Consider the following 27286-nt stretch of genomic DNA (forward strand, 5'->3'; position numbering starts at 1 on the left):
AGATAGCCGAACTGGGGGACCTGCCTGAGCTGACCCATTGGCAGCAAGAAGGAGGCCCCACCAGGGAGGAATTCTGCAGGGAGCAGAAAGAGTGCCCCTCTCTAGAGGGTATGCGGCAGCAGGCTGCAGCCCAGGCCAATGGTGATCAGTCCGGAACTCACTTGATCTACTGGGAGAACGACCTCCTATACTCAGAGCCTAAGGTTGCTGAACCTGGGTCAGCCCGTGCGCTGGTGGTACCCCAGAAGTTCAGAGCCTTCCTACTGGGGCTGGCTCACGACGTGCCGTTAGCAGGACATTTGGGGCAGGACAAGACCTTTGAAAGGCTTGTCACCCACTTTTATTGGCCCCAAATGCGCAGGATTTCTGACACTCACTGCAGGACATGCCAGACTTGCCAGGCAAGTGGCAAGAGTGGAAGGAAGCTGAGAGCTCCACTCCAACCTTTCCCTGTGGTCAGTACCCCATTCCAGCGGGTGGGGATTGACATTGTGGGGCCGCTGGACCCCAAGACAGCCATGGGCAACAGGTTTATCTTGGTCTTCGTGGACCATGCCACCCGGTACCCTGAAGCCATCCCTCTGAGGACAGTGACGGCCCCCGTGGTGGGACGGGCACTGATGGGAATTTTCTCACGAGTAGGATTCCCTCTAGAGGTGGTGTCTGACAGGGGGACCAACTTCATATCGAAATATATGAAGTCCCTTTGGCAAGAGTGTGGTGTAACCTACAAGTTCACCACACCTTACCATCCCCAAGGAAACGGGTTGGTTGAGCGCTTCAACCGAACCCTGAAGGGCATGATTATGGGTCTCGAGGAACCCATGAGGCGTAAGTGGGACGTCCTCTTACCATGCCTTCTCTTTGCGTACCGCGAGGTGCCACAAAAGTCTCTAGGGTTCAGTCCCTTTGAGCTTTTGTACGGCCACCCAGTACGAGGACCTCTTAGTCTGGTCAAGGAAGGCTGGGAGCAATCTCCCAGGAAACCTCCCCAGAATGTATACAGTTACATGCTGGCTTTCCGGAACCAGACTAGCCGTTTCAGGCAACTTGCTGAGGCAAACCTGGAAGCCAGCCAGGAGGAAATGAAGCGGTGGTACGACCAGAATGCCACTCTGGTTGAGCTTCAACCTGGTCAAAAAGTGTGGGTCCTGGCCCCTGTGGAGCCTTGTGCACTCCAGGACAAGTGGACTTTGAGATTGTGGAGCGCAAGAGTTCTGTCACCTACTTGGTGAACTTGCGGTCTCCTAGGAACCCCCTAAGGGTCCTACATGTCAATCGACTGAAGCCCCACTTGGAGAGGTCCGAAGTGGGCATGCTCTTGGCCACCGATGATGGGACGGAAGAGGAGTCCGAGCCTCTTCCTGACCTCTTGGTAGCCTCAGAGCGAGACGGGTCAGTGGATGGAGTTAACCTCTCACCCACCCTGACCCCTGAGCAACAGGGTGACTGCCGCCAGCTGCTGGGGCAGTTCCCTGACCTGTTCTCCCTGGTTCCTGGTATCACAAATTGGTGCGTCCATGATGTAGATACAGGAGACAGCTTACCTGTGAAGCACAAGGCCTACCGGGTAACTGACAGGGTCAGAGCCTGCATCAAAGAGGAGGTCTCGATGATGCTTGCCCTAGGGGTGGTTGAGTCCTCCAGCAGTCCTTGGGCCAGCCCAGTGGTCTTGGTCCCAAAGGCTGCAGCGCCGGGTGCCACGCCCGAACTCCGGTTCTGTGTGGACTACCGAGGACTCAACTCAGTCACGAAGACTGACGCGCACCCCATCCCCAGAGCTGATGAGCTCATCGATCGGTTAGGGGCTGCACGGTACCTCAGCACGTTTGATTTAACGTCTGGGTACTGGCAGATCGCCTTAACTGATGGGGCCAAAGAGAGGTCCGCATTCTCTACACCAGATGGGCATTACCAGTTCCGGGTGATGCCCTTTGGGATGAAGAATGCCCCTGCCACCTTCCAGAGGTTGGTCAACCAGGTGTTGGCTGGGCTGACCGAGTTCAGCGCCGCATACCTGGATGACATCGCAGTGTTCAGCGGAAGAACACCTGCAACATCTCTGGGAAGTGTTGATGGCGCTGCGCAAGGCAGGCCTCACGATCAAGGCAAGCAAGTGCCAGATCGGGCAGGGTTCAGTGGTGTACTTGGGACACCAAGTGGGGAGCGGCCAGGTGGCGCCCCTCCAACCCAAAATTGAAACCATCCTGGCTTGGGAGCCCCCAAAAACCCAGACGGAGGTGAGGGCCTTTTTAGGACTCACTGGGTACTACAGGAGGTTTGTCAAGGGGTATGGCAGCATCGTTGCCCCCTTGACAGAGCTGACTTCGAAGAAGCAGCCCAGAAAAGTGATATGGACTGACACCTGTCAGAAAGCCTTCGACACCCTGAAAACTGCCATGTGCACGGCACCCGTGCTCTTGGCACCTGACTTCTCCAAAGAGTTCCTGGTGCAGACGGATGCATCAGAGCATGGTGTAGGGGCTGTTCTCTCACAGATCACTGAGGAGGGCTTTGACCAACCCGTAGCCTTTATTAGCAGGAGGCTACTTCCTCGGGAACAAAGGTGGAGTGCGATAGAACGAGAAGCATTTGCTGTGGTCTGGGCGCTGAAGAAGCTAAGACCCTACTTGTTTGGGTCTCACTTCCGGGTTCAGACCGACCACAGGCCCCTCAGATGGTTGATGCAAATGAGGGGTGAGAACCCAAAACTGTTGAGGTGGTCCATCTCCCTACAGGGTATGGACTTTAAAGTGGAGCATCGCCCTGGCACAGATCACGCCAATGCTGACGGCCTGTCCAGGTTTTTCCGCCTTAGTGATGCAGAACTCCCTGGGGTAGGGTAGTTCTCCCCACTTTTCAGCTGGAGGGGACACGTGTTAGACCTGGCACCATTGGCGTGGGTCACCCTTCCATTTTTGTCTGTGCCTCAATGTGTTTTGTGTTGGTGTTAGCTGCTCAGGGCACTGTGCCACTGCCATCCAGTGCCACAGTGCAAGTGCTCCCTATGGTAAAATGTATTATGTGAATTGACTTCCACGTTTGGTTTATTTGGTTTACTATCAGTCCCTAGTAGAGTGCACCAGGGGTGCCAAGGGCTTGTATATCCAAATGCTGCTAGTGGGCTTGCAGCACTGGTTGTGCCACCCACCGAAGCAGCGGGGTAAAATGTGTCTAGGGTCTGCCACTGCAGAACCTGCGCGCGGTCTGGTACCGTCGCGCTGACTGAGCAAGTGTCCCCACTTGCCAGTCCCTAAACCTTCCCTTAACTACATGTTAGTCACCCCTCTGGTAGGCCTAAGCGCAGGGTACATTGTAGGCATAAGGTAGGACATGCCCTGATGTGTGTGGCATGTCTTAATAGTGAATTACAGCCATTTTCGTTTTTCACTATTGAAGGCTACCTGCTCTCCGTAGGCCAGAATAGGCTGCTGGGATCGCTACACGCTGTGACCCCAGTGGACTCAGAGAGCATGGTAGAAAGTCATGTTTAGTATGCCTGAACTCGGGATAATAAAATACATCTTTTAGTAAAGGTTATTTTAGTATCCTGGGTTTGCAAATGCTGCTTTTAGAAAGTTAGCCTTTGCATGCCTGACCATCTCAGTCCGCCTCTGCTGGGGGTGTGTGTTCTGCCTAGCAACAGTACAGGAGCAGGGCTGGGGGGATTCCAGGTGGTGGGTAGAGAGATTACACCAGGATGGGTGGGAGGAGTACACCTTGACTCTTGAATAGACCTGTGCTCTGCCACCACAAAGCCGGCTCCGCCCCCCTGTGGAGCGGCTGATGTCTCTGCCCTGCTGCTGAAAGGAAAGAGCAGAGTCACCAAAACAAAGTACTCCAGAACTGGGCTGAGCCAGGCCCAGGCCCCCTGGCGCTAAAGAACAAAAGAATCACTGTATAAAAGTAGGAGCCTGGCTCCTAAGAAATCAGATCCAGATTGAACCACGAAGGAACTCTGCCCGACTAGAAGGACCTGGAAGAAGCTGAAGGAGGAGTAACTTTCCCTGACCTGAGGGACTGGCCTGCAGTAGGTGCCTTGCTGAGGAAGGAGAGGAAAAAGACTGAAAGAGACTTTTGCACTTTGTTCTTCAACTATCTCCAAGGGCTTGGAAGAAGAGCTTGCCCCCTGAACTGAACCCCAGGACCAGTGGGTTCACCGTGTCTCCGCTCGTCTGAGAACTCGAGCCGTGTGCTTTCTCCCGCCGGAGTGCTCTGCGCACCTTGCCACCCCTCCTAGGGCCGTGACACCCAGAAGCCTGGCCGCCTCCCCTCGCCGAGAGCCCCGCTCTACCTGAGTCGCTCTGGACCCATCGAGGCTGGCCGCCCCGCTTCCCTGTCACCTGCCTGCCACTGGAGCGTGCCTGGTGCCCTCTCGCCCTCTCGCCGGATTTCTACTTGGGAAGTGAAATCAAGCCTCGGACGGCCGCCCGTACGTCGTAACGTATCTGGCCGCCTCGCTTCACCTCCCAGCCTGAGTCTGACCGTGCCGCCCTCCGCAGTGACCTCCCGCACAGTCCGTGTCGGAGGCCCTGGGCCGCACCTGTCTACCGAGAGCCGCCCGCTGAATTCTTGATCCGGAGACCCGCGAGGTGCAGAACCTGCATCTCCCCTGACGACTCGTCCAAGCACCTCGCACGTTCCCAGGTACAGTGAACTCTCTATCGGATTCGGGGACCGCAACATTCTGATTTCCCCGTATCACTGTATCCTGGGTGCACTGCGCATCATCGTGACTGGACCGACTCAACCGAGCCCTGCGAAGCGCTCGTGATCGAATAAGTTACCAAAGAAAAGAACTGTGCCTAATTATCATCTTGTGGCTTCCATTTCGCAACCGTTATTGATGGTCTTGTACATGCCTGCGTAACCTAGAATCTTTTATATAAAGCATCCGTATTTTTGATACAACTTACGCCTGGTGTCCATTTGTGGGGGATCGTTGTGGTTTACTGTGTGTGATCATAAATGCTTAACTGACTAGCGCCCTGAAGTTTAGCCCGGACTGCTCGCGCCACACTACCTATAGGGTGAGCAGGGGTTGTTCTGAAGGGGTAATTCTCTCGCCCTGAATAGAAGAAGGGACCACTGCTTGTCACAAGTACCTACCTGTGCCAACCAGAGGTTCCCCATTCTAACACACCACAACAGATATATATATAAAATAAAGTGTATTTATTCTAGTCAAACCCTCAGCACTCTTTATGAGATTAGAGGTAAGTACAACACAGTCTTATTTATGCATACATTAAGTCACACAGGTAAGTAATACAGTCAGGCCCTAGGGGCCACGCAAACCATATACTAAGTAAGTGGTATAAGGACCACTGTCACGGAAATAGGATAGGCCTAGGCCTAGGGAATCGCTGGGGCTACACTATACTACCAAAGGTTAGGAAGTGGGAGGCCCACGGGATTCAGGTGCAGAGTGGAAACACTCACGCGTAATGCGTAAAAGTCGATAGAAATAGTAGTTGTTAGAAATTAACAGTTTAAGGACACTTCTGAAGCAGCTAGAGAGTCGAGACTCGGAAACTAGACCCTAGGATAGTTACTACCCTTGTGAGCACCAAAGTACCCAAGTTACCTAGCCCACAGGCTGCGGGTGCATAGGTGTGAACTTGCGTCGGGTTTCGTCGTGGACTTCTATGGATGCCTGAAGGAAAGTTGCTGACAGGCAGTCAGTGAAGAGTGTCCGGTGGATCCCAAGGCTGGGATCAAGAAGAGAGGAGACCTGCAAGCAGAAGGGACAGAGTCAAGGTCACTAGCCAGTGACCACGTGGAACCAGGAAGGAACCAGGTGATGTCGTGAAGATTGCAGGTGAAGGTGAAGCTTGTCGCTGCAGCCACGAGGACCAGGGAACGTCGAGGACGACCAGGACCAGGAGGCGAGCTGTCCCACGAAGGCTCTTGCTGTCGGCGGCGTCGAAGTTGGACTAGGACTCACCAAGCCTTGGCAAGCGGAACCCACGAAGAACGGAGGACTTGCTTCTGGTGCAGACCAAGAAGGTCTGAGGTGCTTCTCTTTTTCAAAGAAGCCGGAGCCAGTCTGGAGGAGCCAAACCAGCGGTGAAGATTACAGGATGCGTCGTCACAAAGGCCACTAGCCAGCGGGCAAGCAACCGGACAGACGCGGCAAGCAGAAAAATGCAGAAGGGCCCCACGCAGGACTCGTGGAGTGTGGGGGGCTGGTCTTCGGTGCAGATGGTGCTTGGGGTTGGGGCTTCTCAATCCCCGGTGCACAACTTCGAGGGTGCCTCAGAAGCTGCGCTTGAAGATACTATCCACTTTTCCCAGGTAGCCGGTCCCACGTCTCTCGTCGCCTCCACGGATCTCAGCTCTGCTGTGGATGTGGATCAGGGTCGGAGAAGTCTGGAAGTCAAGGCTCTGGTCGGGCTCTGCAGTCGGTCCCTCACAGAACTTTAGCAAAGCAAAGGGTAGTCTCTTGATGGTGCCTGTTTGCACAGGGTAGCCACTCCTTGGCCACAAGGGAGATTCTTCAGTCTTCTTCTTTCGTCGAATGTCGAAGGTCCAGAGTTTCTGTTCAAGTTGCAGGTTCAGGATAATCTAAAGTCTTGAGGCCCAACTCCCACTCTTATACTAATCTGGGGGGCTGGGATACCTGCTAGGTCACGCCTTATGGGTGGGACCTGGGAGGGGGTGGTTACACCAACTTCCCTTTGTCCAGTTTCGCGCCAGAGCTGGGGCTGGAGTGCCCCAGTGCCGGTTTGAACTGGACTATGCAAGGAACACCTTGTGTGCCCCAGGCATGTCTCATTCCTTTCAGCCCACCCTGCCCCAATACACTAAAGGCTGTCTGGGGAGGTGCTAGCACCTCCCCAAGCAGGAAACCTATTGTCCAGGCCTCCCTGGCTGGGATCACTCCCAGCAGCAGGAGGTCAGACTTGTGTCGTGGCAGCAGCATCCATTTTGTGATGCTGAGGCTTTGGTCAGAGACTAACAGTGAAGTATGATTTTAACATGTCTTTCCCTCTAGAAGGGGGGAATAATATCCTCATGTCCATAAATGGTATGGGGGTATTATTCCACAGTGTTAGACACCTTACACGACATGTTTCGATAAAGCCAAACCATAGTTACCATAACCGTTTAAGATTATAAGGCACTTTAAGAGTATATGGTAGGCTATATCATAGAACAGCTATAAGGACATGGTTCCGAAAGCTGCAGACAGGCTCAGCTCATGCTAGAGCACCATCTAACATGTTACCAAGCACTCTGCCTCCAGGATTGTTAAGGCCTGCCATAGGAGTGACTGATAGGTACACATGTGTCTATATGTAAGTTAAGTATAGGAATACTACACCTAAGCAAGGGGTGATTACACGACCTTGCCCCAGCTGAGTGATCAGCCAGTTGTGTCAAAATGGAAGGCCAGGCCAGGGGTGGCATAATACATGCTGCTGCCCCTGGTAGGCCTAGGGTACACCTATGCCCTGGGTACCTAGGGTACACTGTACAGGGGCCAATAAGGTGATCCTATCCAAATGGGTTATGCACCTAAAGTACATAGTATCAATTTAGAGAGAGAACAGCAGGGCTGTGGGTCTGATTAGCAGGCCCACAGCCACATCTAAGTCGAAAACCAGTAAAGCAAAAGCAAAAAGTGGGGGTGAACATAGAAAGCAGACCCTACTCTCCTACAGCCAGCAACCTCACAAACCCCGGAGGACGTGGCTACCTTTTGGCTCTAAGCCCCTGGGACTCCCATGAGTAGAGGCTCTACTCAAAATCTGCTTCTAATCCCTGGCATCAGCCCGGAACCGCGAACCCTTCACACTCTGCACCCGCCAAGCCTGACCTGTGCCAGAGTGAACAAAGATCACGAGGACGACCCCACTGCGACTGTGACCCCGAGTCCGGCACCCAAGGACTTCCCTCGACGCTCCTGACGACGCCTGCAGCCTCAGAACCAGGTGCCCCCCCAACCGCGATCAGCAGAGGGTAAGATTTCCCGACAGCAAAAGGCACCCCGGCGCCCCGCGGCCCCCTGTGCCCAACTCTGGGGTACCTACCTATCCTCCAACTATCCAACTTACCTCTCAAAGTGGTGGTGGCACCTGAAGAATCTTCGTCCCTGAGCTTGCAGTCTTTTTCTAAACCGGAGCATTCCCATTGAAATCAATTGAGCACCTGAAGGCTCAAAAGCACCCTGCACCCAGCCGCCCAAGTGGCCCTGGCAGTGTAACCTCTACACCTATCTACTTCCCCATTTGCCCTGAGCAAGTGACCAGGAGCCCAGCTCCCACAGCTCTGTGGCCTGCTAGTCAGTAGCCACCAACCAAGGCCCCCCTGCCTCCCATAGGATAACATTGGGCCTAACTCTCTCTGCACCCGGCTGCCACTGTGCCGCTGAGGGTGTAACAACTGTACCTACCTGACCCTGGGGGACCCCTGAGTCTATGCCCAGAACTTTAACTCTGCCAGTCGATTACTTACCTTAAAGCCGATAACTCAATTTTCTCCTTAGGGTAACATTGACTGGTTTTTCCTGAAATTTCTTCAAAGTGTGGACTTTCCAAAACTTAAAATATTCTCCAAAAATCAGCCGAGTAACGAAAACGAAAATACTCACCTGCTATTATGTGAGCTCCCATTGCTGGATCTTGGTACCCAGCACTGACTCTGAAAAATATTCACAACCGTACTTACCAGTAACCCAATTTTCTTCCATAGGAAACCATTGACTGATTTTCTGTGAAATTTCTTCTGTCAATTTCTGCAAACTTTAAATATTCTTTAAAAATCGTATAAATTGTGAAAACGTAATTACTTACCTGTTATAGATAAAGGTCCCAGTACTGAGTCTAGGCACCCAGTACTGGATTACAAAAGTAACAAGAACATACTATACCTGCAACTTGAATTTTCTTCCATAGGGAATCATTGACTGTTTTCTATGAAATATTTTCTAAGTGTCAACTTTTAAAATAGCAAAATATTGTCTAAAAATCATAACAGTAAGTCGACTTTTATCACTTGTTTCTAAGTACTGTCCCAGGACTGAATCTAGGATCTAGTCCTGGAATCACAAAAGTAATCCTAAAAGTAATCTATTGCAAATAACTTGAAACTTCCATTGAACTCAATGCATTATTGTGTTTAAAATTGTGTTGCCTATTGCAACCACTTGTAACTTTCTACAAAAGCCAAGTGCATATTGAAAAAGTATGTTCGAGGCATATGAGCTGCAGATTACACACTTTTGCATAGATCGGCATCTGGTGTTGGGCCCGGATGTTTGCAGTTGGTTTTTCCTCTTGGAAACTCTTTGGAAGTTACGAGGTCGGTGACTCCTCCTTTGGATCGTATTGCGCATGGGCTTCGGCTCCATCCTCAGACTGTTTTTTCCCGCCATCTGGCTCGGATGTAATCTTTGCGCTCTGGTTCCGAACATTTCCAGTTCAACGATCGAAGCGGAATCCTCACCTCACATCGCGGTATTGTTTCGATCGCGATCTCCTCAATCAACGCACCTTCTCATCGACAAATCTTCGGTTCCAGTCGTCGACGGCGGCCTTCGGGCCTACGCAAGCTCCGGTCCCAGCTAAAGAACTCCATTCAAGAAGTGCCCTCGATGTGGGTCCAAATTCCCCCACACCGATCTTCATGAGGTATGCAACCTCTGCCTCTCCCATGAACACGAGGCTCGAGACTGTCCGGCCCGTAAGTCTTTCAGACCGAAAAAGACTATTCGGGACCGAAGAGCCAGACGAAACATGGCACACTCCTCAACCTCCGTTCCAGTCGATATCTTCGGAGACGACATCGAAGATCCGGGACAGCAGCGCACCGAAGAGGACCTCGTCAGTGCTTCCGAGGCCGACGACTCAGATGTGGAGGACATCACTCCGGCGCAGAGGGTCGTGAGTAATATACCCCCCCCACACCCGCGCCAACACCCAAAAAGGCTTCGGTTATGCCTTCGCCTCCGGGCCTAGGCAAGACCAGGGACACTGCTTCACACACCCCACCTTCGGGCCCGGTGAAGAAGCCAAATAAGCCTTCCGGCGGCTCGGGCTTGAGCCAGCCTGTCAGCGGTGCCGAGAAACATACTTCAGCACCGAAAAAGAAACCGGCCTCTACCTCGACACCGAGCTCCGCACCGAAGCCCTCGAGGTTGAAACCCAGCACTTCCGTACCGACGCCAACTTCGGTACCGACCAAACCCCATAAGGCCCTCGGCACCGACACTTCCAAGCCGAAGCCCACCTCGGCGCCGACCAAGAAATCGGAGGTTCCCAAGCCCATTGCTAAGCAAACTGGCACGGACAAGCCTAAAAAGTCATCGGCCCCGAAAACTTCAGCGCCGACGGACCAAACACTGTCACAGGAACTATTTACACCGGTTCCCTTACAAAAAACTCTCACCAGGGATCCGAAAACTGGACATTTGGCACGCTCTTCCAAAAAGAGACATTTGGACAAACCGGCTCCGCCTCCACCTTCAAAGAGGAAGGACTCTGCTACCTCCCCTTTCAGAATACCTTCCCCACCTCCTCCACCCTCTCCACCTCTGCCTTCTCCACCCCCACCTCATCGCTCTCCGACCCCGTCTCCAGACGATGATGATCAGGGGGACCCATATCACGATACAGGAGATGTGCCCCAAGACCCCACCCCTACAGGATTCCCAGACCCATGGGACGACTACAATAACCCAGATATTCCCGACGTCCCACAAGATGACCTTTACCCTTCCAGGCCATCTCCACCGGAAGACTCCTTAGGTTTCCACCACCTACTTCAAAGGGCGGCACACTATCACGGGGTAGAGTTGCACACTGACCCAGTGGAGGAGGATTTCCTCCTTGACACACTTGATACCACACATAGGTCTACCTCCACACTACCTATGCTCAAGGGGGTGGTAAAACATGCGCCAGAGGTTTTTAAGGACCCAGTCAGGGCCAGGGTCATTAACCCACGCATAGAGAAAAAATACAAAGCTGCCCCCACAGATCCTGCCTATATCAAAGGGCTGCGCCACTAGATTCCCTAGTGGTTGCCACTGCACGAAAAAGATCAAATTCCCAGGCGTCAGGCGAAGCACAACCACCTGACAAAGAGTCAAAGCTACTGGACACATCAGGAAAGCGCACTGCGTCACAGGCAGCCAATATATGGCGTATCGCCAACCACCAAGCGCTATTGGCCAGATACGATAGGGCATATTATGATGAATTAGAAACTATAATGCACCACCTCCCTGAAAGATATAAAACTAGGGCCAGTGAATTAATTCAAGAGGGCAAGACAATAACTAACACCTCTATACGCTGTGCCTTAGACGCAGCAGACACAGCCTCCAGGGCCATTAATACTAGCGTCCTCCGTCGCCATGCTTGTATAAGAATATCAGGTTTTAAACCAGAGGTACATGCCTCCATCCTGAATCATCCCTTTGACCAAGAACACCTATTCGGCCCAAAGGTAGATGAGGCCCTCGAAAAAATGAATGGGAGCCCTGCAGTCACACCCTCCTAGGCGCTCTTTTCGCCTCTCTTCCTTTCGGAGTACATCTAGAGGCTACACCTCAGATAACGCGTCCACTTCCTACAAATCCCCCACTCAGTCCACCTTCACAAGGGGTTATCAAAGAGGCGGCTATAGGGGCAATAATAATAAAGACAGAGGCAAAACAAATACCGCCCGCTCTGCCACACCGCCTACCCAATGACTTCCCCCCGCTCCCTCCAGACCATCCCACTCCGGTCGGGGGCAGACTTCAAAATTTCCTTCATTTCTGGGAGACCATCACCTCAGACAAGTGGGTGACCCAAATTATGCGGTCAGGATACTGCCTGGAATTAACATCTACCCCCCCCCAAACATTCCACCCAGGCAATGCCCAATGTCACAAGAACATTCCACATTACTAAAACAGGAGGTAATCTCCCTCCTACATAAACATGCAATAGAACAAGTTCCCGTCAATCAGCAAAATTTAGGGGTCTACTCCCTATATTTTCTGATACCAAAAAGGGACAAGACCTATTCTAGATCTCCGGCCCCTAAACACATACATACATTCAGACCATTTTCACATGGTAACGCTTCAGCAGGTGCTTCCGCTCCTCTCCCAGAACGACTTCCTCACCACACTGGACTTGAAAGACGCATACTTCCACATTCCAGTCCACCATGCTCACAGAAAGTACCTCAGATTTGTAGTGGGAGGGCAACACTACCAGTTCAAGGTGCTCCCATTCGGAGTCACAACAGCACCACGGGTATTCACCAAGTGCCTAGCGGTAGTGGCGGCACACCTCAGAAGACAGCACATTCACGTCTTCCCATACTTGGACGACTGGCTGATAAAAGCCACGTCCTACAACCAATGTATACACCACACCGCCACTACAATCCAACTCCTTAACCAACTAGGCTTCACGGTGAACCACCAAAAGTCCCAGCTAACACCATCCCACATAAAACAATACCTCGGTGCCACCTTAGACACCTCAAAAGCAATAGCCTACCCCAATCCGGCCAGGATTGCAAGCATTCAGGCTTTGCGACAAAGATTCATACTTCAACACTACCTTCCAGCAAGAGTGTTTATGCAACTGTTAGGGATGATGGCCTCTTGCATTTTCATAGTGCCCCACGCAAGACTCCAGATGCGTCCACTCCAAGAGTGCTTAGCACGCCAATGGAACCAGGCCCAGGGGCAACTGACAGATCTGGTGTTGGTAGACGGTCGCACCCATCGCTCTCTGCAGTGGTGGAACACCACAAACCTTTCCAAAGGTCGACCGTTCCTGGACCCGGTTCCACAAATAATACTAACAGCCGCATCGCTCTCCGGCTGGGGAGCTCATCTATTACACCTCACAGTGCAGGGCACATGGACGCTGCAACAAAAGTTACTCCATATCAACCATCTGGAGTTACTAGCAATGTTTCTAGCCCTAAAATCTTTTCAGACACAGATTTCAGGCAAAGCAGTCCTCATTCGCACAGACAACATGACGGCCATGTATTACATTAAAAAACAAGGCGGCACACACTCTCCACAGCTCTCTCAACTAGCACAGAGCATATGGAGATGGGCAATTCCACACAAAATCTTTCTCCTAGCCCAACATGTCCCAGGAGTCCAAAACACCATGGCAGATCTGCTCAGCAGACAGACGCAACAGTTCCACGAGTGGGAACTTCACCCGCAGGTTCTTTGCCCGTTCTTTCAAACGTGGGGGCATCCACAAATAGACCTATTCGCCACCCACGAAAGCAAAAAATGCCCAAGCTTCGCCGCCAGATACCCACACCCATTGTCCAAAGGAAATGCGATATGGATGAACTGGTCAGGCAAATTTGCGTACGCTTTTCCACCTCTCCCACTAATTCCATTAGTGGTGCGAAAGCTACAACAGCATTCCCTCACGCTGATCCTAGTAGCTCCAACATGGACCAGACAACCGTGGTACACCACGCTGCTGGAACTCTCGGTAGTACCACACCAAAAGCTACACCTCTCACCATGCCTCCTAACCCAGAATCATGGAGAGATCAGGAGAGATCAGGCACCCGGACCCAGCTCAGCTCAGCTCAGCTCAACCTTGCGATCTGGCTCCTGAAATCCTAGGGTCAAGACTGATTTGTATATGACTGGGTCCAAACTGGAATGGCATGGTGAGCAAAACAACGATGGATTTAGGCCCAGATCTCTGTACTGGGGTGAATGTATGACATTGTTCTGCATTCTGTCCATCAACAGTTCTTTTTGCAGCTAGCAGTTGATGGCAGCCCCTGGTTTACACCCCCACTTTGGGCGGGAAAACCGGCAGGAAAAATTCTAAAGAATAGGTGTGCCCACCTCTGCCAACCCAACCCTTAAGATTGGGGAAGCGAGGTGAAGCACAACTATCAGTCCCCGCCATCTTGAAGATTAAGGACCCCTCCATTCCGGGCTAGGTCTATGTCCCCCTCCCATAGGAGGGTGGCATAATAGAGGATTTAGTCACCCCAAGTAAGGTGCCCATTGGCCCTTCAGGCCCCTGTAAGTATAGAAAATGGTACCTGGTTACCTAGGGCATTTGGACTGAAGAGGGACCCCTCACCTAGGCCATGCAGACTGCCACTGCAACATGCATGGACTGGTGCAAACAAAAAGAACACAGTTGACATGGCACTGCTATACCAACTTGCACTGCCTAAGGTATAGGTAAGTCACCCCTCTAGCAGGCCTTCCAGCCCAAAGGCAGGGTGCACTGTACCACAGGCATGAGCAGATATGCCCCTACACTATTTAAGGTCATTCTTAGATATTGTAAGTGCCATGGAAGCCATAGAGAGTCCATGGGCTGGAAACTCGACAACTCTAGTTCCCCAGCACCACGATTGCTTCTCTGAACACAGGAGTATTTGGTACCAGCCTGAAGGGCCAGTTGTGAAATCGTTTGTAGGAAAGAAACACTGGCTTAAGGGGACCTGGTTGGCAGGGACCCTGTGCACTACAATCAAAACCACATCAAATTCCAGGCAAAAAGTGGGGGCTAACCATGTCTGATGAGGCACTGTATTGCAGTTAGCACAGCTAGGGGGTCAGCATGTAATAGTGTACTCGCAAATTGGGCGACCATATCTTTCCACAGTAAAAACAGTGGGTTTGTGTGTTGTACTGTCAGGACATGCAGAGTAAATGTCCTGCCTGTGTCATATGTTGCACCCTCTCTTTAGGACTTGGCAGGCCGGCCAGAGGGGTGACTTACACAGATGTACAGGGGAAGTTGTGACTTTGCCTTTGCTTTCAGTGGCAAAGTTGGGCTAACAGGTACACAATTGCTCTACCAGTCTGCAGTGTGGGACCTGTTTTACTTGGGGATCTGTTTTAGTTGGGAGGTGGCCAAGGTGGCCCAACCATTGTTGCAAGCCCTTAGGTACCCACCCTTGTAACCTACATGTCCTGGGTACCTAGGTAACATTTACTAGGGACTTACAGGTAAGTTAGCCATTTCCAATTTGATACAGTCTATTCGAAATACAGTTTAGGGTCCGGGCACCGGCATTGAGTTCAGTCGAAAAACTAGCAGCATCAGTTAACTCAGAGGAGACCCTTAAAAAAGAGGCATTTTTCACATGTGAATCCAAAAAATATTCTTGCTGCAAAACAAAAAGGCATCTTAACAGTAGGGGTAGTTTTTTATTTTTAAGAATTTTATGGATTCACATACCATTTACATGCCTCCCCAGAAGGAGGTGAATTTGCAAAGAAGAGGCATAAAAAAAAGAACACAACAAAAGGGAAACCAAAAACTCAAAGTAGTCGCTAGAAACAAATCTGAGGATGGCAACCTTTGAAGGGTTTCCGGGGCATACGTCTGATGTCATAGAAGGATGGAAATGACACCAAAGGGTGGAAGATGCCTATGCAAAAAAAAAAAAAGAGAGAGAAACAAGACTAAAATACAATTTCAGACCTGACCACTAGATGAAATAATGCACAGCATGTGAATCTAGGGAATTCTTTAAACTTCAAAAGTACTCCGACATGGGAAGTATCCTTTTCATTTATTTATTTATTTATTTGGCCAAAGGGTCATCCTTGTAAACATTGACTGACATGGAACTGCAAATCTTCCTCTGAGAGTAAGAAGTAAAGGGATTATTAGCTGCCTTAACTCAGTGTACTAAACACACATTTAGAAATGACATAATTGTTTTTTTTCTCCAACTAGATCTTTCTGCTTTCAAGGACTTAATAGAAGAATCGGAAATAAAGCATTTTCCTGACAACGACCTTTTACGCCGCCTGCGTTTAGTTACCCAGGATGCAGACAAATGTGCTTCAGTGGCGCAACTGCTTCTAAAAGGCAAAAGGCAGACCAGGTAACATTCTTTTTCAGTTTGTTTCCCAGCCTAATGGTGAAATTGTTGAATTGTCTGACTGTTACGCAGCAGCTAATTTCATAGTTTAAAAAAAAATGTGATTGTTTTTGCTTCTTCCCTTGATGGTTTAACCCCTTCGCTGCTGCGGACATTCCGCTGCAGCGCTGGGGGGGGCAGGGGGGCAGCGCGGTGGGCCTGTGCTCATGACGGAGCCGCTCCGTCATGAGCCACAGTTGAGCTGTGCTCATGACGGAACGGTTCCGTCATGACTCCGCCCATTTGCGTTGTCCCCCCGCAGAGGCGGGGAAACAGCGCCGCGCAGGCGGAGCGGCCGCCAACGGGAGTGTCATGACGGAACCGTTCCGTCATGAGCACACGCCAACCGTGGCTCATGACGGAACGGTTCCGTCATGAGCAGGGAAGGGGTTAATAATCGTTTGACCAGTGCAGACTTTTACAAGCTCCCAGTTTGTGATTGGCCTGCCGATGTTCTTGCTAAGTTTTTCCTTGTTCTTTTTAGGTATCGATCAGGTGGTGGTAAATCTCAAAGCCTTTTAACTCTGAATGAGCTGCGGAGTTTCGTGAAACAGCTTTATGCCCTCCCATGTGTCATCAGTCAGACACCATTGCTTAAGGTACTGTCATTTTAATTTGGAAATTGGGGTTGACTATTGACTCATTGTTTTTACTTTTAAGAGGTTCTTTTCCTCAATGCTCTTAACTTTCAAGACCACAAGGCCTCACAATCTATCATGCAAATTAAAGTCCTCCAGTGGTGGTTATAAAATACAAAACCTGGTTACCATGACAACAAATTAATTTAAAACACCGTTAACATAAGCCTTGCCTGTTGTCCTTGGCTTTTTTTATGTGCACATAGGTGTTACCAGAATCGCCCCATATTGTTGTTGCAGTTTTATAGAGTAAACCCAAAATCACTTCAAGCTTAACTGTTCCGAATACCACATGTGCGGTTGACACCAATGGAAGGTAAACGCCACCTTGTTTGCTAAAAGACTTGTGCAGCATGGAACATTTTGTAGATCCGTATAATGAGACCTTATTGTGCCATGTATAGTTCGGAAAAACATCTACACAAATCATTTTCTGTCCACCCTATGAGGAGTCTGCACAACTCACTGTGATGCCAATGCTAAGCCCTCAATGCTCCCAGTGTGATTCATTTGAAAATTATATGTTCGAGGCATATGAGCTGCAGATTACACACTTGTGCATAGATCGCCATCTGGTGTTGGGCCCGGATGTTTGCAGTTTGTTTTTCCTCTTGGAAAGTCTTTGGAAGTCACGAGGTCGGTGACTCCTCCTTTGGATCGTATTGCGCATGGGCTTCGGCTCCATCCTCAGATTGTTCTTTTTCCGCCATCTGGCTCGGATGTGATCTTCGCGCTCCGGCTCAGAACAGCTTCCAGTTCGACGGTCGACGCGCAATCCTCACCTTAAACCGCGGTATTGTGTCGATCGCAATCTCCCCCACTCGACGCGCCTTCTCATCGGCACGGACCTTCAGTTCCAGTCATCGACGGTGGCCTTCGGCCTCTCCAAACTTCGGTCCTGGCAAATGGAAAGGACTCCATTTACAAAGTGCCCTCGATGTGGGTCCAAATTCCCCCACACCGATCTCCACGAGGTGTGCAATCTCTGCCTCTCCCCTGAACACGAGGCTCGAGACTGTCCGGCGTGTAAGTCCTTCCGGTCCAAAAAGTCTATTCGGGACCGAAGAGCCAGAAGAACTATGGCGCACTCCTCGACGACGATTCCGGACGACATCTTCGGAGAAGGCATCGACGCTCCAGAGCAGTACACAGAAGAGGGCCTCGTCAGCGCTTCCGAGGCCGACGACTCAGATGTGGAGGACATCACCCCGGCGCAGAGGGTCGTGAGTACTGATTTGCCCCCCCCCCCCCCCACCCCCCCCCCCCCCCCTCCTGGCGGCACCGAAAAAGGCTCCGGTCACACCTTTGCCTCCGGGCCTAGGTAAGACCAAGGACACTGCTTCCAACACCCCACCTTCGGGCCCGGTGAAGAAGCCAAGCAAGCCTTCCGGCGGCTCGGGCTCGAGCCAGCCTACTCCTGGTACCGATAAACACGCTTCGGTGCCGAAAAAGAAGCCAAACTCCATATCGACACCGAGCTCCGCACCGAAGCACTCGGGGTCGAAACTCAGTTCTTTGGCACCGACAACACCCTCGGTGCCGACCAAAGCACACAAGGCCACCAGCACCGACACTTCGAGGCCGAAATCCATCTCGGCGCCGACCAAGCGTCCGGAGGTTCCAAAACCAGGTTCCAAACAACAAACCGGCACGGAAAAGCCTAAAAAGCCAGCGGCACCGATTCCTTCGGCACCGACGGACAGACCAGCCTCACCGGACTTATTTACACTGGATCCCTTGCAAAAAACACTCGCCAGGGATCCAAAAACTGGACATTTGACTCTTTCTTCCAAGAAGAGACATTTGGAGAAGCCTGCTCCACCTCCGCCTCCAAAGAGGAAGGACTCTGCTACCTCCCCATTCAGAATACCTTCCCCACCTCCTCCACCTCCTCCACCTTCTCCACCTCCTCCACCTTCTCCACCTCCACCCCCTCCGCCTTCTCCACCCCAACCTCATCGTTCTCCCACCCCTTCTCCACAAGATGATGATCACGGGGACCCATATGATGATAGGGGATGTCCCACAGGACCTACCCACAGGGGACCCCACTCCTTCAGGATCCCCAGACCCATGGGACGACTACAATATGCCTGATATCCCCAACGTCCCACAAGATGACCTTTACCCCTCCAGGCCATCTCCACCAGAAGACTCATTGGGGTTCCACCACCTACTGCAAAGGGCAGCACACTATCACGGGGTAGATTTACATACCGACCCCGTGGAGGAAGACTTCCTCCTTGAGACGTTCGACACCACACATAGGTCTACCTCCATATTACCTATGCTTAAAGGAGTGGTAGAGGTTTTTAAGGACCCAGTTAGAGCCAGGGTCATTAACCCGCGCATCGAGAAAAAAATACAAAGCTGTCCCCACAGATCCCTCCTACATCAGAGGGCCAGCGCCACTAGACTCTCTAGTGGTATCCACTGCACGTAAAAGGGCAAATTCCCAGGCATCAGGTGAAGCACCACCACCTGACAAAGAGTCGAAGCTACTGGATGCATCAGGGAAATGCACTGCGTCACAAGCAGCCAATATGTGGCGTATCGCCAATACTCAAGCGCTATTGGCCAGATATGACAGGGCACATTTTGACGAGTTAGAGAGCATAATGCACCACCTCCCTGAGAAATATAAAGCTAGGGCCAACGAACTAATTCAAGAGGGTAAAACCATTACAAACACCTCTATACGCTGTGCCTTAGATGCAGCAGACACAGCTTCCAGGGCCATCAATACAAGCGTCCTCCTGCGTCGCCATGCTTGGCTGAGAATATCAGGGTTTAAACCGGAGGTACAAGCCTCCATCCTTAACCATCCCTTTGACCAGGAACATCTATTTGGCCCAAAGGTAGATGAGGCCCTAGAAAAAATGAAGAAGGATACAGATACGGCGAAGTCCATGGGAGCCCTACAGTCACACCCTCCTAGACGCTCCTTTTCGCCGCTCTTTCTTTCGCAGTACATCTAGAGGCTACTCTTCAGATACCGCGTCCACTTCGTACAAATCCCCCACTCAGTCCACCTTCACGAGGGGTTATCAAAGAGGCGGCTATAGGGGTAACAATAATAAAGGCAGAGGCAAAGCAAACCACTCCCGCTCTGCCACAACGCCTACCCAATGACTTCCCCCCCAAACCACTCCACTCCGGTCGGGGGCAGACTCCAACATTTCCTTCCCGTCTGGGCTACCATCACCTCAGACAAATGGGTGACACAAATAATTCAATCATGCTACTGCCTAGAACTCATATCTACCCCCCAAACATTCCACCCAGACAGCACCCAATGTCACAAGAACATTTGATACTCCTAAAGCAGGAGGTAGTCTCCCTCCTACAAAAACAAGCATTAGAACCCGTTCCTACCAACCAACAAAACATGGGAGTCTACTCCCTATATTTTCTCATACCAAAAAGGGACGAGACTCTACGGCCCATCCTAGATCTCTGGCCCCTAAACACATACATACACTCCGACCATTTCCATATGGTAACGCTTCAGCAGGTACTTCCGCTCCTCTCCCAAAACGACTTCTTGACCACCCTAGATCTAAAAGACACGTATTTTCACATTCCAGTGCACAAAGTTCACCGCAAGTACCTCAGATTTGTAGTGGACGGACAACACTTCCAATTCAAGGTGCTCCCGTTCTGGGTCACAACAGCGCCAAGGGTATTCACCAAGTGCCTAGCAGTGGTAGCAGCACATTTACGAAGACAACAGATCCACGTCTTCCCATACTTGGACGACTGGCTGATAAAAGCCGGGTCGTACAATCAGTGTGTTCAACACACATCTATCACCATTCAATTACTCCACCAGCTGGGCTTCACAGTAAACCACCAGAAGTCCCATCTCCAACCATCCCACATAAAACAATACCTCGGTGCCACCATAGACACCTCAAGAGCACTAGCTTACCCCAATCTGGCCAGGATTGCAAGCAGTCAAGCTCTACGTGCAAAATTCGCACTACAACATTCCCTTCCAGCTCGAGTGTTTATGCAACTAATAGGGATGATGGCCTCTTGCATTTTCATAGTGCCTCACGCAAGACTCCAGATGCGTCCTCTTCAAGAGTGCTTAGCACGCCAATGGAACCAGGCCCAGGGTCAATTAACAGATCTGGTGTTGGTAGACGGTCGCACCCATCGCTCTCTGCAGTGGTGGAACACCACAAACATTTCCAAAGGTCGACCGTTCCTGGACCCGGTTCCTCAAATAGTACTGACAACGGACGCATCGCTCTCCGGCTGGGGAGCTCATCTACTACATCTCACCACACAGGGCAAGTGGACACCTCAACAAAAGTTACTCCATTTCAACCATCTGGAGTTACTAGCAATCTTCTTAGCCCTAAAATCTTTTCAAACTCAAATTTCAGGCAAGGCAGTCCTGATCCGGACAGACAACATGACAGCCATGTATTATATCCAAAAACAAGGCGGCACACACTCTCCACAGCTCTCTCACCTAGCACAGAGCATATGGAGATGGGCGATACCCCAGAAAATCTTTCTCCTAGCTCAGCATGTCCCAGGAGTCCAAAACACAGTGGCAGATCTGCTCAGCAGACAGACACAACAGATCCACGAGTGGGAGCTTTGCCCGCAAGTTCTTCACCCATACTTTCAAATGTGGGGGCATCCACAGATAGACCTCTTCGCCACCCACGAAAACGCCAAATGCCCAACCTTCGCCGCCAGATACCCACACCCATTGTCCTTAGGGAATGCGATATGGATGAACTGGTCAGGCAAATTTGCGTACGCTTTTCCGCCTCTGCCACTCATTCCACTAGTGGTGCGCAAACTACAACAACACTCCCTCACACTAATCCTAGTAGCTCCAACGTGGGCCAAGCAACTGTGGTATACCACACTTCTGGAATTATCTGTAGTGCCACACCAAAAACTACACCTCTCTCCACACCTCTTAACCCAGAACCATGGAGAGATCAGGCACACGGACCCAGCGCAGCTTAACCTTGCGATATGGCTCCTGAAATCTTAGAATTCGGGTACCTAAATCTTCCCCCTGACTGTATGAACGTCATCAGAGAAGCTAGAAGACCTACCACTAGAGCGTGCTACGCCGCCAAGTGGAAACGTTTTGTTGTTTATTGCCACAACAACACCATCATTCCACTGGACGTGTCCATTCAACACATAATAGGCTGCTTACTCCACCTACAAAGGTGCAATCTAGCCTATACGTCCATTCGACTACACCTCGGAGCTATTGCAGCTTACTTACAAAACAGGCAACATCTTTCACTCTTCAGAGTACCTGCCATTAAAGCCTTCATGGAAGGCCTTAAAAGAATAATTCCCCCCAGAGTGCCACCCTCACCTGTGTGGAACTTAAATATCGTTCTCACAAGGCTAATGGGGCCTCCCTTCGAACCTCTCCATAAATGCGAATTACAGTTCCTAACATGGAAAACCGCCTTTCTTGTAGCCATCACTTCCCTTAGACGGGTCAGTGAGATACAAGCACTTACCATTCAAGAACCTTTTCTCCAAATGCACCATAACAAAGTTGTTCTCCGTACCAACCCAATATTCCTCCCTAAAGTCATTTCTCCCTTTCACCTAAACCAAACAGTAGAACTACCAGTATTTTTCTCGCAACCACAGACCGTTGCAGAAAGGGCTCTTCACACACTGGATGTGAAACGAGCCTTACTCTACTACATTCAGAGAACACAACCTTTCCGTAAGACCAAACAACTGTTTGTTTCTTTCTCTCCACCACACAAAGGTAACCCCATCTCAAAATCGGGGATAGCTAGGTGGATTGTAAAATGCAGTCAAATCTGCTACCATAAAGCAAAGCGAACGCTATCCATTCCCCCGAAAGCCCATTCTACACGAAAAATAGGGGCTTCCATGGCATTCTTAGGGAACATCCCATTAGATGATATCTGCAAAGCAGCTACATGGTCAACACCGCACACTTTCACCAAACACTATTGTGTAGATGTGCAAACTAAGCAACAAGCTAGTGTGGGCTAGGCTGTACTCAAAACATTATTTCAAACCACTGCAACAGATACGGGTGGTTGCCGCTAACGGTGGGTACTGCTATATAATGTATGCACAAGTGTGTAATCTGCAGCTCATATGCCTCGAACGGAATATGCTACTTACCAGTATGCATCTGTTCTTGGCATGTAGAGCTGCAGATCTACACACGCCCACCCGCCTCCCTGGCTACCTGTATCTGTCCCAGTTTATCTTATTTAGATAGCACACACATGGGTATCTTCACTGTTACTACTACGCTCCATCTTTCCCTGCTGGCGAAAAACAATCTGAGGATGGAGCCGAAGCCCATGCGCAATACGGTCCAAAAGAGGAGTCATCGACCTTGTGACTTCCAAAGTCTTTCCAAGAGGAAAAACAAACTGCAAACATCCGGGCCCAACACCAGATGGGGATATATGCACAAGTGTGTAGATCTGCAGCTCTACATGCCAAGAACAGATGCATACTGGTAAGTAGCATATTCCTTTCTGCATTCTGGTTGAAAGGAAACTGACACAGAATCTAGTGAGCACCAAACCTATGGCAGCAACTTCAGCAGCTTAACACAGGCCTTATCCATTTGCAAGTTGTAGTCTCATTTAATGACTCTGAATGGACAGGTTGTTTTCTTTCTGACCGATTGTCCTTTCTATTAATGAACTGAACACCTTTTAGTTTAAGCCTCCAGTATCAGTCAATAACCAATGCATACTTACACAGAGTATATCATTTGTGTCTCCTGCATGGTTGCAAGGATACTGTATTCAAGAACTATACTGTTTTTCTGCTGATAACGTGGAAAACCAGTATAAATCATTGCAATTCGGAGAGGCACACATTTGAGCATGGAGTTTGTGTTCGAGGCATGTGGGCTGCTGAATTCATATCTGTGCATAGATCGCCGCCTAGTGTTGGGTCCGGATGATTGCACATTGTTGTCCTGCAAGAGTCTTCGAAGTATCACGAGATAGGTGGCTCCTCCCCTGGACTACAGTGCGCATGGGCATCCTCTCCATCCTCAGATTGTTTTTTCCCGCCATTGGGTTCGGATGTGCTTATCTTAGCTCAAGTTAGGAAAACTTTATTTAAGGCCAAAAGCCTTTAGATATCATCGGTATTGTTTGCGTTCGGTATCGATAGATTATTATACTTGTTCTCGGACTCATTCACCCTTCTCGGACCGAGTTTCGGTCCGACCATCGATCAACGTTCGAAGATGGAATCGAGGACTCCCTTCAAGAGATGTCCTCTATGTCACGCAAAATATCCACACGTCGATGTCCATCCGGTGTGTAACAAATGTTTATCACCGGATCATGATGAGTCCAGGTGTATGGCCTGCGCCCGGTTCCGGTCGAAGAAGACCCTTCGGAAGAGACGGGCGGCTAGATTGGAGGCCAAACAATCGGCGCCTAACCCGGTTAACATATTCAGCACCGAGGATGAAGAAGTCGAGAGCGTCGAAGAGATAGAATCGAGCCATGCTTCGGAGCATGACTCCCAATATGACGACGATGATGAGGAGATCTTCGAGGACGAAGACGTCGTCGACGAGGTAGGAGACGACGATGAGGCCCTTGGGGCCGAGGAGGATAGCTCAGGCGAGGAGCTAGGCCAATCCGTCGATGCGGAGGCCGAGGGAGATAGTCTTGATAAGTCTCAGGTCGAGGGATCGCCTGCGGGCCTTACCCAAGATCGGTCAGATCGTTCTACAGCCCCGCCTGAAGGCCCGGCTTCGAACATTTCAAAAGAGCCGGAAATATCGAAAAGGACTGGAGTCGATTCCGTGAAATCGAAACCAAAACCAGCACCGGTCAAATCAAAACCGAAAGTGCAACTGGTTCAGGTCGGATCGAAGGCATCGAAACCTTCCAATCCATCGACACAGAAGAAGGACGTCGGAACCGACCAAAGAAAGAAGGACTTCGGTACCGAGAAACCAAAAAAGGACTTCAGCACCGAGAAACAGAAGAAGGTCCTCGGTCCCGAGAAGACGCAGCGGCCTATGGAACCGAAGGTTGGGGCACCAACAACCAAGGTCAAGGTGGTCGATCCGACTACATCAACACCGCAGAGTGCTGAGACTGCCAAAATACCGGATCAACAAGGCGTCGATCCCAAACTTCGGATCGAAGACTGGAAAGAAACCGGAGACCGCGTCGAGGCCTGTCTCCAAAGAGCCTGTCGGTTCAAAAGCACCGTCAGCATTCACGTTGCAACAGGTGTCGGAGTCCCTGAAGCGCATCAGGGAACGGGCCACTCTCGAACCGAAAACGGGTCCCGAACTGCACAAGGTCGCCAAGGCTCACTCGGCGCCGATCAAGTTTGGATTGCCACCGCCGGGGACACCGAAGATGTTCGAACTTAGGAAGAGTATCGAACAACCACGTACAGTGCCCACGGAAAGAACCAATGTCGATGACTCACAAGACCAGTTTATCGACGCCGACACTGGTAGGCTGTTGTTCCGCAAGCGGAGAATTGTTCCAGAAAAGGCTTTGGACTCATACAAAATTCCACTAAAAAGGAAAATGGCGTCAGGTTCGACACCAGGGCTTGTAGAACCTTACCACAAATATGATCAGGTACCACCATCCTTTTCTCCCACACACTCGGAGGCGGATGCTGGAGAGGGCTATACTGAGGATGATACCACTTATCCTGTGGATAATGACCCTGATGAACAGCAAGACCAGGATCAGGCATGGGGAGACCCTAATGACCCAGGAGACCCACAAAATGCTCCTGACACTCATCTTTATAATATAAAACCATCTCCCACTGAAGATACTGCTGCTTTTAACGCCCTCATTGAAAGAGCGGCTGGCAATCACGGAGTGGAACTTCATTCTGACTCTGTGGAGGAGGATTTCATGGTGGACACGTTCTCCACATCAGAAAGAACGGTCAAGACTCTACCAATGTTAAAAGGGGTTATTAAACATGCTAAGGACATCTTTAAGGAGACAACCAGAGCACGGGTATTGAACCCGAGAATAGAGAAAAAATAGAAACCAGCCCCAAGAGACCCCATGTACATTAAGCGTCAATTGCCTTTGGACTCCATGGTAGTCTCTAATGCTCGCAAGAGAGCTAACTTGCAGACTACCGGTGATGCTCCTCCTCTGGACAAGGAGTCCAAAGTGCTAGAAACATCAGGAAAAAGGATAGCAGCACAAGCAGCAAACATCTGGCGCATTGCCAACACTCAGGCACTCCTGGCCCGATACGACAGGTCACACTACGACACCCTAGAAACACTGCTAGAACATCTACCAGATGACTACAAAGATGGAGCGGAGCTCCTCATCAGAGAGGAACAACTCATTACAAATGCGTCCATCAAATGCGCACTAGATGCAGCTGACACTGCAGCAAGGGCAATCAACACTACTGTGATGTTGAGGAGGCACGCATGGCTGAGAATATCAGGTTTCAAACCAGAGATTCAAAATAATATCTTGAATCAACCAGTCAACCCAGACTTTTTATTTGGCCCCGAGGTTGACGCTACACTGGAAAAGATTAAAAAGGACACTGAAACTGCGAAATCTATGGGGGCTCTACTGTCGCAGCAGTTTCGGAGAGGCTCCTTTCGTCGCCCCGGGAATAGAGGAGCAGCTAGAGGTCAGGGGTCCCAGCAGCAGTACAGTAAAGGAGGTACCCAGAGTACCTATAATAAGAACAATAGGGGTGGATATCGTGGATCCAGCACCAAAGGCAGAGGACGAGGACACAACAACACCAGGTCCTCCGCCAATAACAAACTGTGACGTCTTGTCACTGCCCCCCGACCACATAACACCGGTCGGGGGGAGACTCCAACAGTTCCTGCCAGTCTGGAGATCCATCACCACAGACAGGTGGGTCAGAGAAATTGTCCAGTACGGTTATTGTCTGGAATTAACATCCAATCCACCCAACATACCACCAAGACACCGTCCTATGTCCGCAGAGCACTTAACATTATTGCAGCAGGAGGTACTAAGTATGCTGCAGAAAGGAGCCATAGAGCTCGTGCCTGTAGAACAACAAGGGTCAGGGGTGTACTCTCTGTACTTCTTGATCCCAAAAAAGGACGGGTCTCTCAGACCTATACTGGACCTCAGACCTCTCAACCAATACATTCTGTCAGAGCATTTTCATATGCTCACCCTCCAGCAGGTTCTGCCGTTACTCAGTCAGGGAGACTTCCTAGCAACACTGGATTTGAAGGATGCGTATTTCCACATACCCATACACCCAGCACACAGAAAATATCTCAGGTTCACTCTTCAGGATCAGCATTATCAGTTCAAAGTCCTCCCTTTCGGAGTAACAACGGTGCCCAGAGTCTTTACCAAGTGCCTAGCGACAGTGGCTGCACACTTAAGGAGACAGCACATTCACGTCTTCCCTTACCTGGACGACTGGCTTGTTCAGGCAAAGTCAGCCCAGCAGTGTGCCAGCCACATATCCCACACCATTCACCTTCTTCACAGTCTGGGATTCTCACTAAATTATCCAAAGTCACATCTTCAACCCGCCCACGTACGGCAGTACCTGGGCGCGACCATAGACACTCTGGCAGCCACAGCTCAGCCAAATTTAATGAGGATCAACAGCATGCAACTGCTGATAAAAAAGTTCCGACCTCAACACTCCCTTCCAGCGCGACTGTTCATGCAGTTGATAGGCATGATGGCCTCCTGCATCTTCATAGTCCCGCACGCGAGACT

At 50.6% G+C, this 27286-nt stretch overlaps 1 pseudogene across 1 annotated transcript in view; it reads left to right on the forward strand.

Moving 5' to 3' along the window:
- LOC146866936 (lysine-specific demethylase 5B-like) overlaps window positions 1-27286 on the forward strand; it is a 504610-nt pseudogene that overhangs the window by 69759 nt on the left and 407565 nt on the right. Inside the window, exons 3-4 of the transcript XR_014960847.1 lie at window positions 15705-15855; window positions 16376-16490. The product of XR_014960847.1 is annotated as a lysine-specific demethylase 5B-like (transcript). The remainder of the gene's footprint in view (window positions 1-15704; window positions 15856-16375; window positions 16491-27286) is intronic.

This window comes from Triturus cristatus, chromosome 1_2, assembly GCF_964204655.1.
Source record: "Triturus cristatus chromosome 1_2, aTriCri1.1, whole genome shotgun sequence".
In the NCBI taxonomy this organism is placed as follows: domain Eukaryota; kingdom Metazoa; phylum Chordata; class Amphibia; order Caudata; family Salamandridae; genus Triturus; species Triturus cristatus.